Source organism: Thalia democratica, chromosome 2, assembly GCF_965202585.1.
Source record: "Thalia democratica chromosome 2, ktThaDemo2.hap1.1, whole genome shotgun sequence".
NCBI lineage: Eukaryota > Metazoa > Chordata > Thaliacea > Salpida > Salpidae > Thalia > Thalia democratica.
The window spans coordinates 18,393,221-18,417,787 of NC_139166.1; the positions used below are offsets into that span (position 1 = coordinate 18,393,221).

The window sequence follows — 24,567 nt, forward strand, 5'->3', positions numbered from 1 at the left end:
ATTAAGATAATATTTAGCTATCAAAAAAAGATAATCATAGACAATTTTTTGTGTTAGTAAAACCTGTTGAAAAACTCAAACTTATGAATTGTTATATCTGTCACCAAAATCAGATAACTGATGCAGAAAATGAACAAATTTAATTTTTTTGTACTACCGTTGTAATATTAGAAATATATTTGGAATTTAAGAATGCTTACAAAAATTTATTTTTGACGTTACTGCTTAAATGCCTATCAAAGCCTAAGTGAAATGCTTTTAAATTTATGCTTTAAGAAACTCTATCGTATTATATTAAATAATTGTGTGGGTTTGAAAAGTACAATGTTATTTTTCTGTGATAAAGATAGTAATTAAAACTAACTTATTTAAAGTTTATACTTTCAAAAACTTTTTTTTTCTTGAATTAAATTCAAACTCAGTAATTAGTAAATTGCTGTAGTTTTTAAAATTATATTTCTTGTTGAGTTTATATTATATAAAATATTTTTTTAAGCACCACTTATTTAAAACTCCTCAAAATACTTCTGAAGTTTCTCATGGATATGACTGATGAGCAGACTTATGCTGTTTATATTTGTCAAGATTAAAGTTGACTGTTTTGATAACCTTAATTTTTTTTTTCCTCAAGTAACCTGTTTTTACTTTTCAGTATAATTTAAGGTTTAAATTTATCTATTCAGCAAATAGGGTAGCTAATATGAAATATTTGCAGCTTTAAATATTTATAACTTATTATATTTGCTAGATATATAAATACAACTAATATTTATAAATGTTTATATGTTTTTTTATTCTTAATGCTGCTTAAATGCACTTCAAAAACTCTAAAAAAACATGACGTTTATGCTTAATAGACATAACATTTCAATCAACTTCCGCATATTTGCAAATTTTAAGTAAACTTGAGATTTTATTTCTGTTAATTCAATAAAAGTAAATGTAAAGCTTAATAACTTGTAAAAATAAGCATACCAATTGTTCATAAAACATTGTTATTTAAACTTCATGCAACTATAAAAACTTTATTTGTTCGAAGTAATAGAGAAACAAGTAATTAAAACAACAAAACAAAAAATGTTAAGGAATTAATGTGTTTTCCTCAGAGACGTAGTCGCGCAGTGTTGATCACGACGTAACAATCGAAACTTCCAGCTTTATAAACTAAAAATTTGCAAGTAGTTGGTCAGTTGGTTAGTGCGTCGTGCTAATAACGCGAATGTCGCGGGTTCGATCCCCGTACTGGCCACATTACATCCTCGTTAGTATAGTGGTGAGTATTCCCGCCTGTCACGCGGGCGACCGGGGTTCGATTCCCCGACGGGGAGCATTTTTATTTTGCTAAGTTTAGTTAACATTAATCATGACGTAACTGTCATAGATTTTGTGTAAGTAAATAAATTAACACTAATATAAGCTAAATAGACGTTTATAAAACGAACAAATTTAATAAAAACTGTTTTGAACTTCAACCAATGTAATTTTTCTTATTAACTATTCTAGAATAAAATTGTTATAGTTTACTCAGCAGTGGTTAAAAAGTTTGTTTATAACTTGACAAAGGTTTTTATGATAATTAGTTTGAATTGTTGTAACAAATAAACCCATTTGTTTTTATAAATACGTAAATAAACTTAACTTTTATAAACTCAGAAAGCTAAATATTATTTCTATAAAATAAATCAAGTTTATTTTCTTATTAAATTAATAGTTACGTGTTAAAAGCATATAGTAAACTTTGTTATTTTTTAAAACTGTAGCAAAGATATACATGTATAAAAATAAGATGTATGAAATAACTTAACTATAAGTAATTTTATTATTTACAGCTTTAGAAAATATAAATATCATTCCTATGTAATTAAATTTATCTCAATTAGTCTATATTTGCTTTGCATATATATTAAATGCTTCAATTATTAGGTCACGAATAGTCAATTTGAAATTATAAACCGTGCCGTGCCAATATCCACAAGCGTCTCCGTAGCGCAATGGATAGCGCGCTGGACTTCTAATCCAGAGGTTCCGGGTTCGGGTCCCGGCGGAGATGTGTTAAGGTAGCATGGCCGAGCGGTCTAAGGCGCTGGATTAAGGCTCCAGTCTCTTCGGAGGCGTGGGTTCGAATCCCACTGCTGCCATCTCTTTTGTTAACTTTTATCCAATGTTTTACAGTAAATTTGGTTTAATCGTCATGATGTTATATGCTTAGACATAAATAAACTTTAAAGAAATGTATATCTAATATTTTCGTTGTTTAATACTTAGTTAAACCGAAAATTATGATTATTTAAAACACAACTACTAGGACGATAAGCTGATTTTAGCTTGTTAAAGAAAGACCTTACCTAGTAAAATTAGAAAACAGATTAAAAAACGAATCGGGGAACACATTCTTATATAGAAATAAAATTTTCTTAAACATAAAACGAGCATAACAAATTTACTATTTTGTTCATTAATCAAAAACTAAGTATATTACTAATTACACTGACCTTAACCTCTTGCAAGAGTGATGCAATGTGCGAAATGACGCTTTGTGCAAAATGACTCTCGTGCAAAAGCGACACTATGTCTTATATATACATATAATAAAACAAACTTTTATATACTGCTTCGTTTAACTACCAGGTTTCGGTGAGCATGAGTTGACCTTCTCGAATAACAACAAGACAGTAAACAATATTTAGACAATGGCTGTAAATTTGATCCGAACATATTGATGCGTAAAAACATAAACAAAAGAATTTTGATACTAAGTGTTCAAATTTAATGAAAAATGCATAGTTGGGTAAATTTAATATAAGTATTAATTACTGAAAATGAAAGTTTTTTTAATTTAATGTAATAAAAAAATTTAAAATAGAAAAAGTTTAAGGGAAAGGAAAAAAAAAACTTTATTACTGAAGGTGGATACAACTTAACACTTATAGCTGTAGTATTACTTGTCGAATGTAATTAAATTTGTTCTAATTATGACCTGTTGTAGTTTTATATACTGAAAACGCGTTACAGCACTGAAAAAAGTGAAGTTATTATCTCACGCGCTCATTATAACTTTATATACGCTAATATGATTAATTATGATGGGGATCGAGTACTTTTAAGACTCTTGATCTTTCAAATTTGTTTACAACAAAGTTAACAGTACAAAGTTGAAATAATTAGGTCTTGTAGTTTGTAACGATGATTTGATGTCATAATGGTCTTACAAACAGCTCAAAGTCCAAAACTTGTAAATACATTTTCGACATAAAACTCATAAAAGTTACTTCAATATATGAACGTTTTTGATACTTAAGTAGTCCATTGGTTTACAAAAACATCTACTTTTTAAATTATAATTTAAGTTATGCCTTATTGTTGAAGATAACTATATTTCAATATGTGCTTACCTTTAATTGTCTAATACTGCATAATTACGACGAATTAATTTCTGCAGTTTTAAAAGGGTTTCTTTTACAAATTAAACTTAATACAAACTACTGTAATTTTTTTATATTTTCAAGTTGAACATTATTGTTCAAAAAAAAACATTCTCAAGTCTTCTTAACAAGTAGTGATAAACATAAAACGTCTTAAAAATAAAAGAAAAATTTCTGTTTTTAGGTTTTGTAGATTTACATGCTATTTATCCCTGCAAGGTGAGCTTTAAAGTGTTACTAATTCGCTTTATTTGCTTTATCAGACAATAAATTTTGTCTTTTAGTTACATGCTGTAAACTACAAATGTTCATGTAAAAATTTGCTTTATTATTTATTACAAAATGTTTGCGTTTTAAAATTTAACTATTAAGACAAACTCTCAAAGTATTTATGTGTTTACAAACTAAAATAAATTGACCACGATGGGACTCGAACTTATCCATTGGGCCACGCGGCCGGTCGGTGATGTTCTCATAATAGCGTATATAATTTTATAATGAGCGCGTGAGATAATAACTTCACTTTTTTCAGTGCTGTAACGCGTTTTCAGTATATAAAACTACAACAGGTTATAACCACTGACCGATGGCTCGGTCGTAGTTAGGTTAGGTAATTGCTTATTTTGGCTTTTCGCCTTAGTTTGTGACCGCGTCATGCGTTTTATGTCGTCCATCGATAAGCGTTTGGACGACATGAAATCTTAGTTGAATTATATATATATATAATATTATAAAAACGTTCTAATGGAACGATCAATAACTTTAATGTATTGAGCTTACTTATAATCTAGTTTCTAGAAAACAACTTTAAGTGAATGGTGATTTTATATACATTTAAAAACAAAACACGACAATGTGATAAAGTAACGTGATGAAGTTCTACCACAACTGACTCGAGGTTTTCTTAAGCTTAGTGGCTGTACGCTGGTTACGATTTACAAAACTCAAGCAATTCTACTATCCTTTGCAGTGCTTCTATTCCCTTTACCCGATCCGTCAACAACACCCGCACAACAACCCAAACATCCTTTTAACACACTAAGAAAAACTTATTTATTTTTTTACTCTCTTCTCTATTTACTACGTCACGCACAAGTCTTTCTGTAATTTTCCACTTAAAACTTTGACTCTTTTGATGTAATTTCCACTTAACTTATCTTTGACTCCTTCATTGTACTTCTCGAAACAAGTAGTAAACTACTACTTGTTATACTACCCTTCCTACCTTACTTAATTGATTTGTTTTTATCTTCTGAGTGCTAAAATATTTGAAGTTATTTTCTCGTTCTAGCTTTTGAAACAAGTAGAAGCTACTACTTGTTATAAGGTCATAATTAGAACAAATTCAATTACATTCGACAAGTAATACTACAGCTATAAGTGTTAAGTTGTATCCATCTTCAGTAATAAAGTTTTTTTTTTTTCTTTTCCCTTAAACTTTTTCTATTTAAAATTTTTTATTACATTAAATTAAAAAAACTTTCATTTTCAGTAATTAATACTTATATTAAACTTACCCAACTGTGCATTTTTCATTAAATTTGAACACTTAGTATCAAAATTCTTTTGTTTATGTTTTTACGCATCAATATGTTCGGATCAAATTTACAGCTATTGTCTAAATATTATTTACTGTCTTGTTGTTATTTGAAAAGGTCAACTCATGCTCACCGAAACCTGGTAGTTAATCGAAGCAGTATATAAACGTTTGTTTTAATATATATATTAGACATAGTGTCACTTTTGCACGAGAGTCATTTTGCACAAAGCGTCATTTTCGCACAATGCATCACTCTTGCAAGAGGTTAAGGTCACTGTAAGGTATACGTGCAAAGTGACGACGAGCAAAAGTGAAACGTCATGCAAAAGTTACGCCTTGCAAAAGTTTTCATTCGTGCTAAAGTGACACATTGTGCAAAAAAAAAAACCTTTAAAAAGTGACGCTTTTTTGACACACCAACCCTATTTTTTAACGTCTAGCAAAAATTTCTTACGTCATAAATAGTTAATTATCAACCAAAATTATAAAGAATCAAGCAAAAGCATTGAGCACCAAGCAAAACTATTCAGCATTAAGCAAAATTGATCATCATCAATCATAATTAATAAACACCAAGCAAAATTGTTATGGTTTAAGAAACTTTATAAATATCAAACAAAATTACTAAACATCAAGCATTATTGGTCGAAATCAAGAAAACTGTTTAATTTTTATATTATTTAACTATGTTAACAAAAAAGGGGAAACTCGGATATGAACCAAAGCGCCTATCGATCTGCAGTCAATTGCTCTACCACTGAGCTATATTTCCGTACATATGTAATGAAACAAAGCATATTATAAACAGTTTATCAGCGTTGCCTAAAGCAAAAATATTAACAAATGATTGAACGCGACTTTTGTAATTGTATAATCTTTTTACAACACTTCTAAACCATTAAGATAAGTTCTTACTAAAACACTTTAAACATTTTACCTTACACTAAAAATTAATATTTAACAAAAAAAAAGGTTCTTTCTTATGTTTCGGTTTTTTAAACACTATATCAAAATACTTTTTTGAATTTTTTGATTTTACAACAACTAATAAATATTATTTTTAAAATTATTAAATTTAAAGTAGTTTATAAAACTAAAAAAAACATTACTCACTCTTTTGTATAGGTTTCAGGTTTATTTATTTATAACTTATTTTTCTAATGACTTAAACAACTAAACTATCGAACACTACTTTAAACACTGTTTCTTTTTTTTCTGTTAATGCTTACTTACTAATTAATAAAGTTTGTTTTATGTTGTATATATATTAAACGTAAATAGACTTTTTCAAGAACATTTTTAGATTTAAACGTGTTTAAAGCTAATGTTTAATCCAGCTTTCTAAATTGTTATTGTATTTAATTTCATGTATTTTAAGTACGATCAGTTATTTAAAAGTGTTCAGAGAATTGTGTAGTTTATAAACGAAATAAGTTACACCGTTCAAAAACCATTTTCTAATTTTCTATTCAAACATAAAGTTCCTACATAGCATAAAAAATACATCAAAAATAAATTTTTAAGAAATGTTTATTTAATATTTTCGTAGAATAATATTTAGTTATATTTTACTTAACTTTTTTTAATTAGTAATATACTTAGTTTTTGATTAATGAACAAAATAGTAAATTTGTTATGCTCGTTTTATGTTTAAGAAAATTTTATTTCTATATAAGAATGTGTTCCCCGATTCGTTTTTTAATCTGTTTTCTAATTTTACTAGGTAAGGTCTTTCTTTAACAAGCTAAAATCAGCTTATCGTCCTAGTAGTTGTGTTTTAAATAATCATAATTTTCGGTTTAACTAAGTATTAAACAACGAAAATATTAGATATACATTTCTTTAAAGTTTATTTATGTCTAAGCATATAACATCATGACGATTAAACCAGATTTGCTGTAAAACATTGGATAAAAGTTAACAAAAGAGATGGCAGCAGTGGGATTCGAACCCACGCCTCCGAAGAGACTGGAGCCTTAATCCAGCGCCTTAGACCGCTCGGCCATGCTACCGTAACACATCTCCGCCGGGACCCGAACCCGGAACCTCTGGATTAGAAGTCCAGCGCGCTATCCATTGCGCTACGGAGACGCTTGTGGATATTGGCACGGCACGGTTTATAATTTCAAATTGACTATTCGTGACCTAATAATTGAAGCATTTAATATATATGCAAAGCAAACATAGACTAATTGAGATAAATTTAATTACATAGGAATGATATTTATATTTTCTAAAGCTGTAAATAATAAAATTACTTATAGTTAAGTTATTTCATACATCTTATTTTTATACATGTATATCTTTGCTACAGTTTTAAAAAATAACAAAGTTTACTATATGCTTTTAACACGTAACTATTAATTTAATAAGAAAATAAACTTGATTTATTTTATAGAAATAATATTTAGCTTTCTGAGTTTATAAAAGTTAAGTTTATTTACGTATTTATAAAAACAAATGGGTTTATTTGTTACAACAATTCAAACTAATTATCATAAAAACCTTTGTCAAGTTATAAACAAACTTTTTAACCACTGCTGAGTAAACTATAACAATTTTATTCTAGAATAGTTAATAAGAAAAATTACATTGGTTGAAGTTCAAAACAGTTTTTATTAAATTTGTTCGTTTTATAAACGTCTATTTAGCTTATATTAGTGTTAATTTATTTACTTACACAAAATCTATGACAGTTACGTCATGATTAATGTTAACTAAACTTAGCAAAATAAAAATGCTCCCCGTCGGGGAATCGAACCCCGGTCGCCCGCGTGACAGGCGGGAATACTCACCACTATACTAACGAGGATGTAATGTGGCCAGTACGGGGATCGAACCCGCGACATTCGCGTTATTAGCACGACGCTCTAACCAACTGAGCTAACCGGCCACACATCAACACTAGCAAATTTTCAGTTTTTAAAGCTGAAAGTTTTGATCGTTACGTCATCATCAACACTGCGCGACTACGTCTTTGAGGAAAACACATTAAATCCTTATCATTTTTTGTTGTGTTTTAATGTTTTAATTACTATGTTTCTCTATTACTTTTAATAAAATAAGTTTTTCTAGTTGTATGAAGTTTAAATAAGAATGTTTTATAAACAATTGTTATACTTATTTTCACAAGTTATTAAGTTTTACTTTCACTTTTATTGAAGTTAATAATAAAATCTTAAGTTTACTTAAAATTTGCAAATATGCAGAAGTTGATCAAAATGTTATTTCTGTTAAGCATCGACGTAATGTTTTATTTAGAGTTTTTAAAGTGCATTTAAACAGTATTAAGGATAAAAAATATATATAAACATTTATAAGTATTTGTTGTATTTCTATATCTAACAAATATAATATGTTACATATACTCAAAGCTGCAAATATTTTGCTGAATAGATAAATTTAAACATTAAATTAAACTGAAAAGTAAAAACAGGTTACTTAAGAAAAAAAAAATTTAGATTATGATAAAGTTGTTTAATTTAAACAGTCAACTTTAAACTTGATAAAATATAAACAGCTCAAGCCTGCTCATAAGTCATATCCATGAAAAACTTCAGAAGTATTTAGAAGAGTTTTAAAAAAGTGCTGCTCAAATAAATAAATATTCTATAAAATATAAACTCAACAAGGAATCTAATTTAAAAAACTTCAGCAATTACTGATTACTTAGGTAAATTGAGCTCATGAAAAAAAAAAAAAAATTGAAAGTATAAACTTTAAGTAGGATATTTTCAATTACTATCTTTATCACAGAAAAATAACATTGTACTTTTCCAACCAACAAAATTATTTTATCTAATATGATAGAATTTTTTAAAGCATAAATTAAATATCATTTCACTAAGGCTTTAATGGACATTTACGCAGTAGTGTCAATAATAATTTTTTGTAAGCATTCATAAAATTAAACTATATTTTATATAACGAGTAGCTTAGTAATTATATTATAAAACTGCGAAACTGTCTAATATTTTAAAATATGATTATGTCCCCTGTCAGGCTCCTATTTGTACAAATTTTTAGGAAATTGTTTAATTTAACATCTTTATTTTAATAAAATAGTTATATTTGCCTATGCATTGTTTATTTTAAAAATTAATCATTTTTCTTCTACTTACGAAGAATATATTTTGTTGAATATATTTACGAGTAAATTAATATTGTAACAATTTTATTTGTTGTAGGATATAAGAACTAGATAACAAAACTAAAACATAACTAAATAACATTTAAATAACAAATTTTTGAAAAGCTTAGTTTTTTGTAACCATAAACTATATATATTTAAAAAACTATTTACTTGGCTTCTTAATATGATTTGTTTTGTATTGATAACTATTTAAGTATATAAACTATAAAAGTATACTACAAATGTGAGCTGCGATGGCCGAGTGGTTAAGGCGTTGGACTCGAAATCCAATGGGCATGCCCGCGCAGGTTCAAATCCTGCTCGCAGCGTTTTATTTTATTCTGGAATAGCTGTAGTATATGTAAATTATTTAATTATAAAAGTCACGTTTTTAATTGATAAAACATGTACAGAATTTTACATTATTACTTTTATTATTTTAAAGTAAGATGATTTTTCACTTAACTTATATACAAACTTGCGTCTAAAAAACATTTCAAAAATTTTTTAGATACAGTTTTTAAAGTCACGACGACCTACAAAAATTTTTTTCTACAACTTTTGGTTTTTTCTTTTAAATATATAATATAATTTATAAAAACTACCGGTTTAAACAAATAAACTGCTTAGTGTTTATTAAAACAATCGGCTTTAAGGTAATTTAATGTTTTAAAGTTGTACGTAAAGTACGTAACCAAAGTGTTGTTTATTCAAAGGTTTAATAAATTCTGAATGTATTCTATTTAAAACTAAACTTTAAGTTTTTGAGTATTCTAATATCTTTAACTTTATTTCTAACAAAAAACTAAACAATTCAAAAAATCATTAAACTAAAATAAAAAACTATTAATATTTACAGTTGTTGTAGTCTAAATGTTGTAAGATTTTAGAGAATAAAAAAAAATATTTTTCCAAAGTTTTATTGGTTAATGGTAAATTAACCGGAATTTGTCATGGAGTGACTAGAAAGCACTGATGCTAACCGTTACACCATCGACGCTTGTGAAAGGAAGTTACAACTCGAGCATATAAAGTTAATTTTATGCTTTATATCGGTATGTATTTCACTAACAATATTTTTAATATAAAGAAATACTTAAAGAAAAAAACGTAATAAACACTTTTCAAAGTTTGCGATAACAAAACGTAATTTCTTCAATTTTTTCTTAATATACGTGCGTTTTGTGGTTATTTAAAACAATTAAAATCAGTAACATTTTATATACTTACAGTACTACGTTTTTACAATAACATCAGAATAACATCTACTAAAATTTAATACAATTAACTGATATTTATTTAAATTATTGTTCTTTAAGTTTCGGCTTACCACCGGCTGTAAATAAATTTTATTCAAAAAAATTTTAGCATAAACCGTAGTCGAGTATAATACTTCATTGATCATAAATAAAGTAAATATTAAATTAATTCATTACAACTAGCATATTTTAGCCAGGTATTAATGTTTTTAATATATTTATCTCAATTTTGTTGTTATAATTTATCTTATTTGTTTTCATTACGTAAAAACAAACTTTTTATTTCTTTCTTAACTTTATGTTTTTTTTCTAAAGGATTTTAAAATTATTTTTGAACATTTTTTTATTTAAATTTTTCAGTTGATAAAGTGTTTTAACTTTGAAATATACAATTAAGTTTTCAATGTTCACAAATTTGGCTTATTTTGAGTTCAAACAAATCTAAAACAAAAAAAAAATGTTTTAAAACTAAGTTCTGCTAAACTATGCTTCAAACAATTATTCTTAATAGGAACATCTCAGACATACTGCAAGTAAGCACTCGTTAAACTTTTAAATTCAAATACCTTTAAAGTTAATTTTAATTTATAATTGCAAGTTGTCGTATTGTTGCATGAGTTTTATAAAGATTTTATTTCAACGACTTATTAAAAAGACTTTAAATAATGTAGAAAAAACTGAAAGTACTAGTACAGAAAAATCATTTTGAAATTGCAGAAAATAAAAACCTATGCCCACTCAAAAACAAATGCGTCCCATAAAACGTAGTTTATGAAGCTTTGGTTACCACAAAATCAGAAATAAATCAATACGTAGGAAGTACTGGGGGCAATTTTGACCCGTTCGGCACTATTTTAACTTGTACAAGCAAATATTAAACAAAGAAGGTATTTAAATTCAACATTTCAAATTAACAGAGCTATAAGATTTTATATGCCTAAGTTATAACTACGTCACAATACAATAGTTGAATTGTAAACAGTTGAAGCAATAATTAAGTCTAGTTTTTTAGTTACAAGAATTGTTTTTTTTGTGTTGTTCATAAATTTTATAAGCATGCTATCTATAATTACATTTTTTTGTTTAAGTTTTTGAACTGTTATACTATCAAGTAGTTTACATTCTTCTCAACTTAACATAAACTATCCAGGAAATATTGTGATTTTCCGAAGTTTATAACTCGATGCTGTAAGTTTTATTTTGTTTCTTTTATTTTTACACATAAAGGAAAGTTTTAATCAAAGTTTAGCCTAATGTCTTCTACTTCTTACATGTTGATATAAAAAAAAATACAGATTTTATTCGACAGATGATCTCGTTTGATTTAGTTCAAACAAGTGAAACATTACTAAAATTAAAAATGTTGAATTGAAGTTATTTAGCTTGCTTAGTACAGTGCTTATTCACTTATACGGACGCTCACTTATCCGGACAGTTACGGTCAGAAAAAAGTAAAAAAAAATTTAAGTAGTAAACACAAAAATCGTTTATAAAGTTTCACAATATTTTATATTCCATGAGTTTTCTGCTGAAAAACGTGGAAAAACTATGAAACAAATGTCTATTATTTCTTATTTTAGTAAAACTTCCAATAAAAACTAGTTTGTTAGGAGTGATATGTTTCCGTTAAAGTCAAAGTTTCTCCCTTTCTTTCTGTCTGTTTTTTTCTTTGTTAATTTATTTTTTTTCAATTAAAGAGATAGATTTACTTTTTTTTTTTTTTAAAGATAAACTTAATTTATATTTTCTCTTAAACAAAAATTAACCTTTTTTAAAATTAATAGTTAGGGTAGGTGGAATTAAAAATGATGAATTTTACTTGTTTGACCCTCAAAAAGCGTATATAGCTGCAGAGGGTTAGTAAGTCTGATGTTTTTCTACCTTTGGAAAAATTAAATAACCTAAAGTTTAGCTTTTATTATTTAAAATTTTATTATATATTATTCACAATTACTATGTATTTGCTTTTACCATAACACTTTTAATATGCATTGCATTGTATGCAACAGTTATATTATTATTTTAATTTTGGTTTTGGTTTTTTGTACGTACCCGGAATTTCGGTTATCCGGACATGTTTACAGAAAAATCTTCTCTCAACGTGTCCAGATAAGTGAATAAGCACTGTATCTAATTATCGCGTTTATATAGGCAAAACTTTGTAGCCTGTCGGCCCGTTGTAGGTTAAATAACAAATAGTTAGGGCAAAATGTAAAAAAACTATTTCTTACCAAATGTAGACAACCGTAAATTTAATTAGCAAAAGTAATTTATTTATACTCTATTTATTTTTAAACTTTTTCTGTTATTTAAACTACATTAAATTTAATAATGTATAACTACGCTTAACTATTTGTAAAATAACTGAAATTATTTATTTATCTATGATTATAACATTTTTTTTTTATTTTCATACGTATTCAACCATATTTAAATATCCATACGTATATGGTGTTTTCAATTATTTTTATGTTAATTAAAATCACTACTATAACTATAAGTGACAGTCATAAGAAAACGAGCTTAAATTTTATAGTTTAGTTTTAGAAACGTCCTTATAGCAAGTTAAAAATACAAAACACGTTATGATGCGTAAAATAGGAAAAAACTTAAAAACTTTCTAAACTAAACATAAAAACTATTAGATTTTTAAACTATGAACTTATAAAGTAATTCTGAAACAGTTAATTAGATAAGTAATATGTATAAGGCTTTTAAGCCAAATCTTTTTTTAGTACAAAACTTATAGTCATGGAAAAAACACAATTTTAAAAATTACTAATTATAAATACTGGATGTTAGGTTCGAACCCACGTGGAAACTAACGCCTTAACCACTCCCATAACCGAGTTGTTGTTATGAGGCTGAATATTCAATTACTATACTACATTATATGTAGCTTTTATTAATTATAACAAGCTGATTTAAATTGATAAAACTGTTTTATTTTTTGGCGAACTATACAAGCATAAAAAAATATTTTTTGATAAATAAATACTAATCACTGGTTAATTTGTTTTTTTTTCAAAACTTTAATTAAAACATTAATGCTTAGTTTTTTAATATTCGAAAAATTAAATGATTTGCTTTGCATTTAAAAATAAAACAAAAGTTGTTTAAATTTCAAAAAAAAATTGGAGAGCCAATAAAAAGTTTTATATAACAATTTAATAAAACCTTTTTAACATATATACGATGTTTAAATAAATTTAATTTATATAGGATTATAGTAATTTGTATAACAAAATCAAGTTGCAAGTAAGTTTTAGTTTATATATGTTTGGTGCTAACCTAACACAAGTCTATTTTATCAAAATATACTTTATCTTCATGAGTGACTTTATTTTCAAAATAGGATTTACGTATAAATTCAATTTCAAATAATACGCTTTCCTAGTTAAAATTAACGTTTGATTACTATACGCTTAAAGTGGAAACTTTGTAATACTCTTTAACTTAAAAAGTAACTTTTTTACATTTTAAGTGTCTTATATAACCAACTTAAACTTATAACAATTAAAATTTTAAACTTACTTGTGTTCACGTTTTTAGTAATGTTCTCAAGTTTAAGTAAATAATTTATCAATTTCAAACTTGCTTATACTTGTAAGTAGCACATGTTTTAAAACTTGTTTGAAACTTAAGATATACTGAAGATAGCCCAAACTACACATTTTTGGTCTTTATTAAAGTTATTTTTCAGTACAAACTCTTAATAATAGTTTGAAAACATCCTTTTATGTTTAATACTTTTTATTATATTTAGGTAGATTAAATTATTTTGTTACTTTCATCACAAGTAAAAAAAAAATTTTTGCAACCTAAATACAAAAACGTACGATTGTGGAAGTTGTAATTAGTGTTATATTATATATTTCAAACAACCTATACGTATTTTTCATTTACTTGAATACTTATAAGCTTAACTTTAGAACTTAATAAAAAACAAAAACAATTTAAGGAAATTCATAAAAAGATAATATACAGTAAGTATATAGTTCCAATTAATAAATATTTGGTCAAAATAGATTTAAGACGGTAAAAAACTCAAGACAAATTTAAGTTTTCAGGTTTTTAAATATATTTTATTACAAAATTTTAAATTACTCAGTTTAACCGTAAAACAGATTTTCAAACTGTGATGCTGCAATAAAAAGTATTAAAATGACAAACTCTGCAAAAATCGACAAAATATTAGTAAAAATATCGTTAAATTTTTATTTAAAAATTGTATAATATGAAATTTTCATAATTATTACTCAACTGTTTTAAAGATGAGCAATTACAATGTTTCACCGCAAAGCGATTTTTTAAAATTGTAGATCGTACTCAAAAATAATTCTATTATTTAAGTTAGAGTTCAATTAGAATTCAATATTAAATTTTTATTTGAACTATTTGATTTTACAACACTGTATAGATATCATTTTAAAAATCAATTAAATTAGTTTTAATGCAGATTTTACTACTAAAATAAAAACAATCCGTCTTTTGTATATGTTATAGGTTTATAAATTTATAATCTATTTTCTAACAACTTTTAACAATTTAACTATCAAACAGTACTTAAAACACTTTATTTTATTTTTGTTAATCCTTGTTTTTTTGACTTATATAATTAAGTTTATTTTATATTGTATACGTGTAGTATTTGTTAAAAATTTTTTAGTAACTTTTTATAAATGAAATTTGAATAAATTTAACGTTTAATTAAGTATTTTGGTATGCTAATTTATCTAATTTCATAAATTTTAAGTACACAAAATTATATAAAGTGTGAATAAATATTTGTAGTTTATAAATGAAATGTTTTATGCAGTTAAAAAACCAATTTCTAATGTTTTATATAAATAAAATTTTCAATATCGGGGAACGAACCCGAGCCGTTTAGATGAAGGCCAGATACTCAACCAATCAACCATTTAGGACTGTAATAACAGAAGTTATTTTGCATTAATAAAGGTTTAAGTGAGCATTATTACGTAATAATTATAACACGTTTATGTAACTTAATTTTGTGTAACTTTAAAACTTGAAACTTTAGTGCTATATCTATATATTTCAAATTATTTGGTGCTGTTAAGTTTTTAGACATATTTAGATTCTTGTAAGTAATCTGACATAAATAAAAATAAGTTAATGACAACAAATGACCATTCAATTGACCATAAGATTTTATCGAAGATAAAGCTAAAAGCAAATATTACATACTTAAACGCTACAACAAAGTTAAATGTATTTAAAGCACTTTATCATATATATGTATGTAAATATTTTTAGTAAACTAAGATAATAGTTTTTGTGCTTTAAAACAAATTAAGTTAAAAAGTAGTCATAATATTTGTTTGTTTTATATAAAAAATTATAAAACGTTTATACTATATGTTTATTGTATCATTCTTAAAAGGGTGAAATCATTTTATTTGTAATTTTAGAAGATCGTAAAACAACTCTATACTTTTCTTTAATTTGAAGTTCTTTTTAATTATATCAATTAAGTATATAGTATAAAGTATAGATAGTTTGATGACTAATATAACTTTCACTAAACACTTAATTTATTTCTTTATAAGCTTAAATTTTAATACTTATTATAATTGCGAGATTTTCAGTGCTTAGTTTTTTTACTTAATTTTCATAAATTTCGTTTTTTGTACAAACTTATAAATTACAATTATATTCGAATAGGATATGATTAGGTTATAGCTTTACAAATTAAATTACTTTACTTGTACAATTTAGTTTTAAAGTTTTTTATAAATGAGCCTCTAACTATCAAAACTCTAACTTACTTTTATTAAAATTGTTTACGTGGTAAAATATTATATGTACTAATTAAAAACAACTGTTTTGTTGTTGGAATTCTTTTGAAAACCAAAAAAAAAAAAACAGTCCTTTATTAAAGATTAAATAAAAAAATTCTCCGTACACATATGTGAAATGAATCGTATTAATAATTTTATTTTAAATAAAAAACTTAAGAAAAATTAGATTTTTAGATATTAAATTTTTAATACATTTTATTTTGGTAGTTTATTTTGTTTAGTAAAATATCTCTTACGGTGTGTTTAGATTTAATATGGAGCAGTACTAAAAAAGTATTTTTTTAATTTATAGTCATAAGACTATTTTTAAATATAATTAACTTCTAGGAAATTTAAGTAGTCAAAATAAAAGTAGTTGTAGTAACGTAAATCTAAAAAGTGCAAAACACATAAAAATAATGAAATACTTTAAAACCATAAGTTATAACTATTTTCACTTGATGTACATGCCTTTTTATAAGATATTAAAAACAAAACTTTTAAAATTTATAGAATTTATGTTTAAGTAGTACTGCTAACAGGTTAAACTCTCCTGAATAACAATTAACGCAACTTTATAAACGCAATGTACTGATAACAATCACAAATTTCGATAGCTCAGTTGGTAGAGCGGTGGACTGTAGCTTGATGATAGAAATTCATAGGTGCTGGTTCGACACCGGCTCGAAGGAATAATTTTTAATATTATCTGTTAGTTGTGACAAATTTTACTATTTTTTTTAGTCATAGTGTACAAAATATAGTTTTTTAGGTTTAAATTATAAGCATACCATATTACTACAGTAAAAAATTTAAACCTCTTACTTAGAAGTTAATTTCGAATGTAACAAATTAAATTTTTAATTGCATGAAAGATTGACTTAATAAAAAGATATATCATTAAGTTATTTAAAATTCAAATGTTAAGTTGTTTTTTCTCATAACTACTTTAAATTTATTCTGCTGAAGTTGATTATGATATATAATCAATTAAGTTTAACAGCTGTATGAAATAGTTGTACTGGTTTTAAATACTTTTCATAGTTTTCACTTTGAAATAACCTATATGTATAAATTATTGTTAGTTTGATTCAACCGTTTCGTTCTTCACTGAGCCCGATTGAAAGGGCTTTTAAATGATTAATCAAAATTCATAGCTAAAATAAAACAACAACATTTTTATGTAGATTTTTGCTACAATCATCAGCTATTCAAATTAAAAGTAATCACTCAAATGAACAGTACTGGATTAAACCAATTACAAAAAACAGACAATGATTTAACTTCGAATTATGTTCAAGGCGCTTTAATGTTATAAGTAAGTTTACTTATCTTTGATAAGTAAATGTAAAATAGAGATAAAAGTAGTTATAGTAATGTTTTGTTCATAACATATATTTAAAAGTAACAATATAGAGCTGTTATTCACCATAACTAAATGTCACAACTGAAAATCAATCTGAGTATTACAATAAAAAATATATTTACAACAAAACCAGTGACAGGAGCGGGATTTGAAACCCGCGCCTACAATGTAGACTGCGACCTGAACGCAGCGCCTTAGACCACTCGGTCATCCTACTACGGACGTATTTAGTTATATATACTTTATAAACCCTGTACATTTAAATCATTTTCTGCCTGTGTCCAAAATAAGTACTACAAATAAAATAAAGATATACGAAACAACTAACTTTTTAAGCTTCCAAACTTTGTTCGAATTTTGCTATAATTTTTTAACTATTGACAGTCTGAGAAGTAAAACTCAAATATAGTTATTTTTTATTTTTGAAAAAACAATTTATATATAATATTTTAAACTTCATCATCGAAATTAGTTCTGTAAAACTTGAAGAACTCGGTTTCGTGCTTATGCACTCATCAACTTCAAAACAAGATCAAAATAAAGCACAAAACAAAACACAGACTTTTGTACTGAATATTTGTAATGTACAATGTTCAATTCTTACGTCATATTGTTTTTGTTTTTGTAAACTTTTGCATCGTTGTTTACCAAAGTGCTTTTCATTTTAAATCTGAACTGGCTGAAGATTGAAGAAAATCTTTTTTGTCTTTATGAAACAAATGTTCCAGTGTTTTTTAAAATCGTACATTTTAATAAATTATTCAAAAGCCCTTTAAGTGGGCTCAGTACAAGGTGTTCAAGTTTGAATAATAACCTTGTTATGTATATATATATTAAAGATTTTATGGTCGAAAGTTCTCGACAAATTAAATTGGAGCTAAATACTTATCTTATTGTATAAAAACTATAATTTATACAGCTCTTTCACACATGAAATGTAAAATTTTATGTGCTCCTCAGTAAGCTACAGTTTATTAAGCTTAAAACATTTTTCCAAAATAACCTTTCTAAACTTTCCTAAAAAGCATAAATTAACAAACACAGCGTATTATTTCAAATTTAGCTAATCGTACAATAAACTGCACCATAACTACGTCGTAATTATTGTAAAAACTTTCAAAATCTAAATTTCTGTTTACTATTATAATAAACTGCAGCTAACTGAGGAGCACATGAAATTTTACATTTCATGTGTGAAACAGCTGTATAAATTATAGTTTTTATATTAAAGTTTTTATATTTATATATATATGTAGAAAATAAGGTGAGTGTTTAAAATCAACCTGTTTCTACAGAGCCCACGTGAAGAGCTTTTGTATAATTTATTGATAAAATAATATTTTTAAAAATATTAGTACATATGTTTCATAAATACAAGAAAGATTGTCTTTAATCTTCAGCTAGTTTGAATTTAAAATAAAAAGTATTTTGGTGAATAGAGATGCAAAAGTTATACAAAAAACAATATGACGTAAAAATTGAAAATTGTACATTACAAATATTAGGTGCAAAAATTGACCTTGCATCTAATTAAACAAACAACTAAATTTCACAAAAACCACAGTTTTTTAGAGTTTTTTATGGTCGCTCAACTGTGGTTTTTGTGAACTTTAGCTGTTTGTTTAGTAAGATAGAAGATCCATTTTTGCACCGAATACTTGTAATGTTAAAAATAAAGTTAAAAAGTATGTGTTTTGTTTTGTGCTTTTTTTTGATCTTTTTTTTAAAATTGATGAGTCCATAAACACGAAACCGAGTTCTTTAAGTTTTACATTTTGAAACAAACCTTTGTATTAAAAAAACCCTTAAGGTGGGCTCCGTGTGAAAGGTTTAATTTATTAAGTTAATCAACTTATTTCTATATACATATATAAATAGATATAACATAATACAGTATAACATATATATATATATATATTTTAGATTATATATTTTATATATATTTTTATATATATTTTATATATATATTTTATATATATTTTTTATACATTTCTATATATTTTAGATATATTGAAAAAGGAAAAGATTTTTAGAGATGGTAACTTTGGTATATACCCTGAAGATGGTTTAGCAGTGGTGGACATTCTCCCGGGACCAGATATGGAGAGAAAAGTCAAACATCTAAGAAAAGTTTTTGAAAACATTGGTTTTGATGTCACCATCGAAGCCAATCTGTTTGTAACAGACTTCTTAGATGTTACTTTAGATCTTCAAAATGAAAGTCATAAGCCGTATAGAAAACCAAATGCGCATACGGTTTATGTGAATAGCAAGTCAAACCATCCAGAGCATGTGTTAAAACACATACAGGTGGCAGTGAGTAACCGCCTCCAGAAGATTTCTAGCAGTCAAAGCATTTTTAAGGAAACAACCCAACAATACCAGGAAGCTATAAGAGAAAGTGGGTACGATCACGAGTTAGCCTATAGCCACAAAAGCGAGAAGGGTAAGAACTAGAAAAGAAGGAGAAGAAATATTCTATATTTCAACGCTCCATTCTGCAAAAGTGTGGCAACACGGGTTGGGAAGCGCTTCCTAGAGATTGTGGATAATAACTTTACTGAAAACCATCCATATTGTAAAGTTTTTAACAGGAAGACACTAAAAGTGTCCTACTCCTGCATGCCAAACATGAAACAACTTATAATGGCACACAATCGAAAGATTTTAGACACGCAGGACAAAGAGAGGCGAATGTGTGACTGCAAAAACAAGAATGCCCGGTTAATGGAAGTTGTTTAATGGAACATATTATATATAAAGCTACAGTCATAACTGAAAACCAGACCAAGTTTTATGTTGGCTCGACTGGACTACCGTTCAAGAATCGCTACATAAAGCACAAGTACAGCTTCAAACACGAAAAACATAAAAATACGACAACTTTATCGCAGTACATTTGGAAACTAAAAAATAACGAAGTTAATTTTAAAATTCAGTGGGAAATATTAACAAGAACGAAAAATAAATATAGTTTAAATAACGGATATAAATTGTGTAATGCGGAAAAAATCGAAATTTTAAAAGTTAATAAATCAGAATCCCTAAACAAAAGAAACGAACTACAAACTGGCTGCATACATTATCGTAAACAATTTATCTAAAAACTATGTTAATAATTTTGTCTAAAATCAACTATCTATTATTACGTAATACCTAATTTTGTATAATTTTATTGCTGTACTTACAAGTTTGCTTTTCATTGAATAAAACTTGGCTGAAGACGCGTATTAAACGCAGAAACAGCTGTCTCAAGCAAAAGTTTATTTTTTGTATTTTAATTTTATATATATATATATATATATATATATATATGTATATATATTATACATTAAAAAAAAAATTAAAAACATTTAGAAGTAGTGTCTAGTGTCTACATCAGGGGTCGGCAAATTGCGGCCCGCGGGCCAATTGCGGCCCTCGAAGGGTAAATCTGCGGCCCGTGAGCACGTTTTTTTTTTGAATTGAATGCGGCCCGCAAAAGAAATTTTTGTGGCCTGCGAGCATGTTAATGTAGCCCGCTGAGCAACAATATGTTTTAAGTTAAATTTTTACTGGTAATTTGGTTTTGTTTTATTTCGTTTTAAGTTCATGTATAAAATTTTTAAATAATAAAAAGACTTTACTGTATTAGCTTAAAAATGTGAAAAAACAGATAAGCTTTCTAACAGGGTATTTTCTCATTTTTATATTAGCTTTCTTCTTACAACAGCAAGTAATTATTTGAAAAAAGAGTGTAAAGAGTGCTTAGATTTAGTAAGTCAGTTATATAATAGCTACTTAGTAAATAAACCAAATGCAAATGTTTTTCATTACGCACAAAAGTAATGCACAGTAATTAAATAAAATAGCATTTCTTTACAGTTTAGGTATTCATTTTAAATGTATTTTATACCTAAGTTGCTTTTATAGATGTATTATTACTAAATATTATATTTAAGTGTACACAAGTACATTTAATATAACATAATAATAAGAAATAAGGTTTATTTGATATTGGTTTTACACGTTTCGATTTTTTAGTAGTTTTTTTAACTTAAAATTCATTCCAATGCACACAAGTGTACAAAGATGCTTATATTTTAATCCACTTTTTATTTACTGCTTAAGTTAGATTAAGTTTAGTTTATGCATAAATGTCTAACATTATTGTATCTAAATGTAATTTCTAAGTGTGTTCAGAAACATTTAAAACAATATATATGACATAAATTAAAATAGCATTTGTTATGTACACATTTTTAATTTTCAAACAATGTTTTTAGGCAATGAAGTTAATTGTTATGCATTGCATACTAATATAAACAATTGCTGTTTGTTGAAACTACCAATTTAATACAAGCTAGATTCAAGAATGGTAAATTTATTAAGTTTGTAGTACATTGTGAATCAAATAAGTTCAAATTCAATTTTATAAATAACTAAACATTGCTACAAACTCAGACTATGACCATTTGAAGACTTTAAATCTCAGGCCAATTTAGTGTTTTTATTTAGTTATTTACTTGAACTGCATTTTGTATACAAAAACATCATGCTAGTTTTTTGTCACTCAGGCTGGCTTTTTTTCTTTAAAGAGTGGCAAATTAAATTTATGATGCATGTTTTGGTCAATACACAGTGTTGGTTTGAATTATAATATATCTTAATTTTAAATCTTGCAGCTGATACAATTTGAAATACTGTTTATACTACTGTATATAAGTGTGAATAATCAGTGTTGCCAAAAAACTTAAGTCCCGGTAAACCTGGAATCTGAAAATTTACACTTAAAAAATCTGAAAAAAGTTTGAATTTGAGAATTTTTGAAAAACTGGGAATTTCAAACAAGTTTTACTTGTAAAGTAATGAAATTTTAATTTGAAACAAAAATTTACCATATAATTATTTTTATTAAAAACCACAATTAAAGTAGCTTAATAGCATATTTTTAAAATTGATATGACGTTTAAAAGATTTTTTACCTTTAGTTTAATTTTATACTGAAAACAGAAGAAAAAATTTGTACTTTCACAAACTTTATATTGGTGCATTGCACCTTTGCTTTTAAAATCTATTTACCTATTGCTGTACTTTGCATTGGAACTAAACCTAAAAATTCTTCTAAAATTTCAAAATTAGTAAAAACAACTCATCTTAACAGATTGATTAAAGTCCTAATTTGATTTATGCTGCTTTATAATCTTCAGGCATTTCTTAAACACGACTTTTGTTGTCAGTTAAGAAATAAACAATAATCTTATACTACCGTCAACATAAATTCTTTAAGAAAATTAAAATTCTAAACGGTATCTTCTTTTTAGTAATTAGTTTTGCTACTTTATAACTTGCCTTAACTTGTTCTTCAATCAGTCTGTAGGTACTGAAGATAATCATGTGCTTTGTTGGAACTGACTTAGGCGATTTGCTTTTTTTCGTTTCTTGCAATAACTCCTAAATAACGTTTTTCAATGCTTATAGCTTGTCTTATATTTCACATTTAATCTTTTCAAATGCAAGATTTTTATTGCAGATAAAAAATTGCTATAATTCTTAATAGAAAGTTAGTTATTCGTCTTCATTAAAGGCTTAATAAGCTTTTATACTTTTGTAAAAAGTGTTTAATAAACCGTAATTGTCCATTGAAACTGACTTATAATACTTTTTTTTGATTTATATTTAATTCACTGTTAATAAACTTCGTTATTTCTTTATTTTATGAACTTTCTTTTAAACAGGGTTGCCAAACAAGCAGGCTAGTTTAAAAGTTTGAAGAATACAGACTAGGTTAAACCTGTTTAAGACACTTTTTAAGACTCAGGTGTGTGTGAAACTTTTATTTTAACCACTTTGAATTCTCAGAATAGTTTTTACAACCGTAATGTAGTTTAATAATTGTATTTTTCTTTCTTGTCTCTTTACATATTGTGTACTTGTTTAAAATGACGATATTTCAGTTAGGTATTTAAGCTTGATTAAGAAAAAGTTTTATGTTTTTTCAACTTTTAATTAACTTGGCTGGTTTGATATAACTTAGACATTTTGCTGTTAAAGTGGCAACCATGTAAAATACTAATTAATTACTAATAACGTATTTTATTAAAGTATTTGAGAGTTAATCAGGTTAAAAATTTGTTTTAGATTTTTACATAACAAATAGGTATTAGATTTATTTAGTTAATTTATTACTGAATTTTTAAAAGAGTGTAAACTATTTTAGACGCAATTTTTTTTTTAAATAAATATTTTTAGAAACATGTAAAAAGGGTTAATAGTACAAACAAGGCATAAAAGTGACCTCTAAAATATTTTTAAGCTTGAATTTTAATACAGAGTTAGGTTCAAAATTAAATTACAAAATATTAAGTTTACCCTATTAGTCTTTAAGAAAGTACATAGTTTATTAAGACTTAAGTACATTAGTCAATGTAAATTTTATTCTATAAAGTATTTATAATTTAAATAGACATTCTCTGTATATTTAAAAGTAAATTGTAATATCAAAGTGAATAAAAGTAAAAGTTTCTCTAGTAAGACTAAAAGCAAAATATTATTCAAATGTCACTAAAACTAAAACTGCGGTCCGCGAAAACTTTGAAAATTTGAAATTTGGCCCGCGAGCACCAACTGCCTGCCGACCCCTGGTCTACATGTATTTAAGATCTAAAAGACCTATTTTTAAAAACTAAGCTATGTTATTATTTACAAAAAACATAGCTAGTAAAGGAGTCGTACCCGCGACATTCGCGATATTAGCACGGCGCTCTAACTAACTGAGCTAACTATTTAATTTCTACCCTATACAAATGACGTATATTAAGATATTGTATGATAATTATCACGGTTCTTTGAAAATACACTAAGTTATGAACGTTTTATTTGATACACTTCTAGAAAATTACGACCTGTTACTAGTATGCTGCAAATTTAAGTACTTTAAATTGAATTTTTAAGAGTCAACTTACATATTAGTCGACTAATTTTTATTTTATGCGAAGAACTATCTACGTGGCTAAATTTTACAAAATAAAAAGGTTTAATTTGTGTTTACTCACTAAATATAGT

At 26.1% G+C, this 24,567-nt stretch overlaps 9 non-coding genes across 9 annotated transcripts; 5 read left to right on the forward strand and 4 right to left on the reverse strand.

Annotated features, from left to right (window-relative positions):
- The first annotated feature begins 1,256 nt into the window (after positions 1–1,256).
- Trnad-guc (transfer RNA aspartic acid (anticodon GUC)) lies at positions 1,257–1,328 on the forward strand. The gene has a single exon. It is a non-coding gene; the product is annotated as a tRNA-Asp (tRNA).
- A 649-nt stretch (positions 1,329–1,977) lies between these two features.
- On the forward strand, positions 1,978–2,050 carry Trnar-ucu (transfer RNA arginine (anticodon UCU)). The gene has a single exon. It is a non-coding gene; the product is annotated as a tRNA-Arg (tRNA).
- Positions 2,051–2,056: 6 nt separating this feature from the next.
- Trnal-aag (transfer RNA leucine (anticodon AAG)) lies at positions 2,057–2,138 on the forward strand. Its single transcript has one exon. It is a non-coding gene; the product is annotated as a tRNA-Leu (tRNA).
- A 4,754-nt stretch (positions 2,139–6,892) lies between these two features.
- On the reverse strand, positions 6,893–6,974 carry Trnal-aag (transfer RNA leucine (anticodon AAG)). The gene has a single exon. It is a non-coding gene; the product is annotated as a tRNA-Leu (tRNA).
- A 6-nt stretch (positions 6,975–6,980) lies between these two features.
- Trnar-ucu (transfer RNA arginine (anticodon UCU)) lies at positions 6,981–7,053 on the reverse strand. The gene has a single exon. It is a non-coding gene; the product is annotated as a tRNA-Arg (tRNA).
- A 649-nt stretch (positions 7,054–7,702) lies between these two features.
- On the reverse strand, positions 7,703–7,774 carry Trnad-guc (transfer RNA aspartic acid (anticodon GUC)). The gene has a single exon. It is a non-coding gene; the product is annotated as a tRNA-Asp (tRNA).
- Positions 7,775–7,781: 7 nt separating this feature from the next.
- Trnai-aau (transfer RNA isoleucine (anticodon AAU)) lies at positions 7,782–7,855 on the reverse strand. Its single transcript has one exon. It is a non-coding gene; the product is annotated as a tRNA-Ile (tRNA).
- A 1,487-nt stretch (positions 7,856–9,342) lies between these two features.
- On the forward strand, positions 9,343–9,423 carry Trnas-cga (transfer RNA serine (anticodon CGA)). The gene has a single exon. It is a non-coding gene; the product is annotated as a tRNA-Ser (tRNA).
- Positions 9,424–16,764: 7,341 nt separating this feature from the next.
- On the forward strand, positions 16,765–16,849 carry Trnay-gua (transfer RNA tyrosine (anticodon GUA)). Its single transcript is given in 2 exon segments — positions 16,765–16,801; positions 16,815–16,849. It is a non-coding gene; the product is annotated as a tRNA-Tyr (tRNA).
- Positions 16,850–24,567: the final 7,718 nt, after the last annotated feature.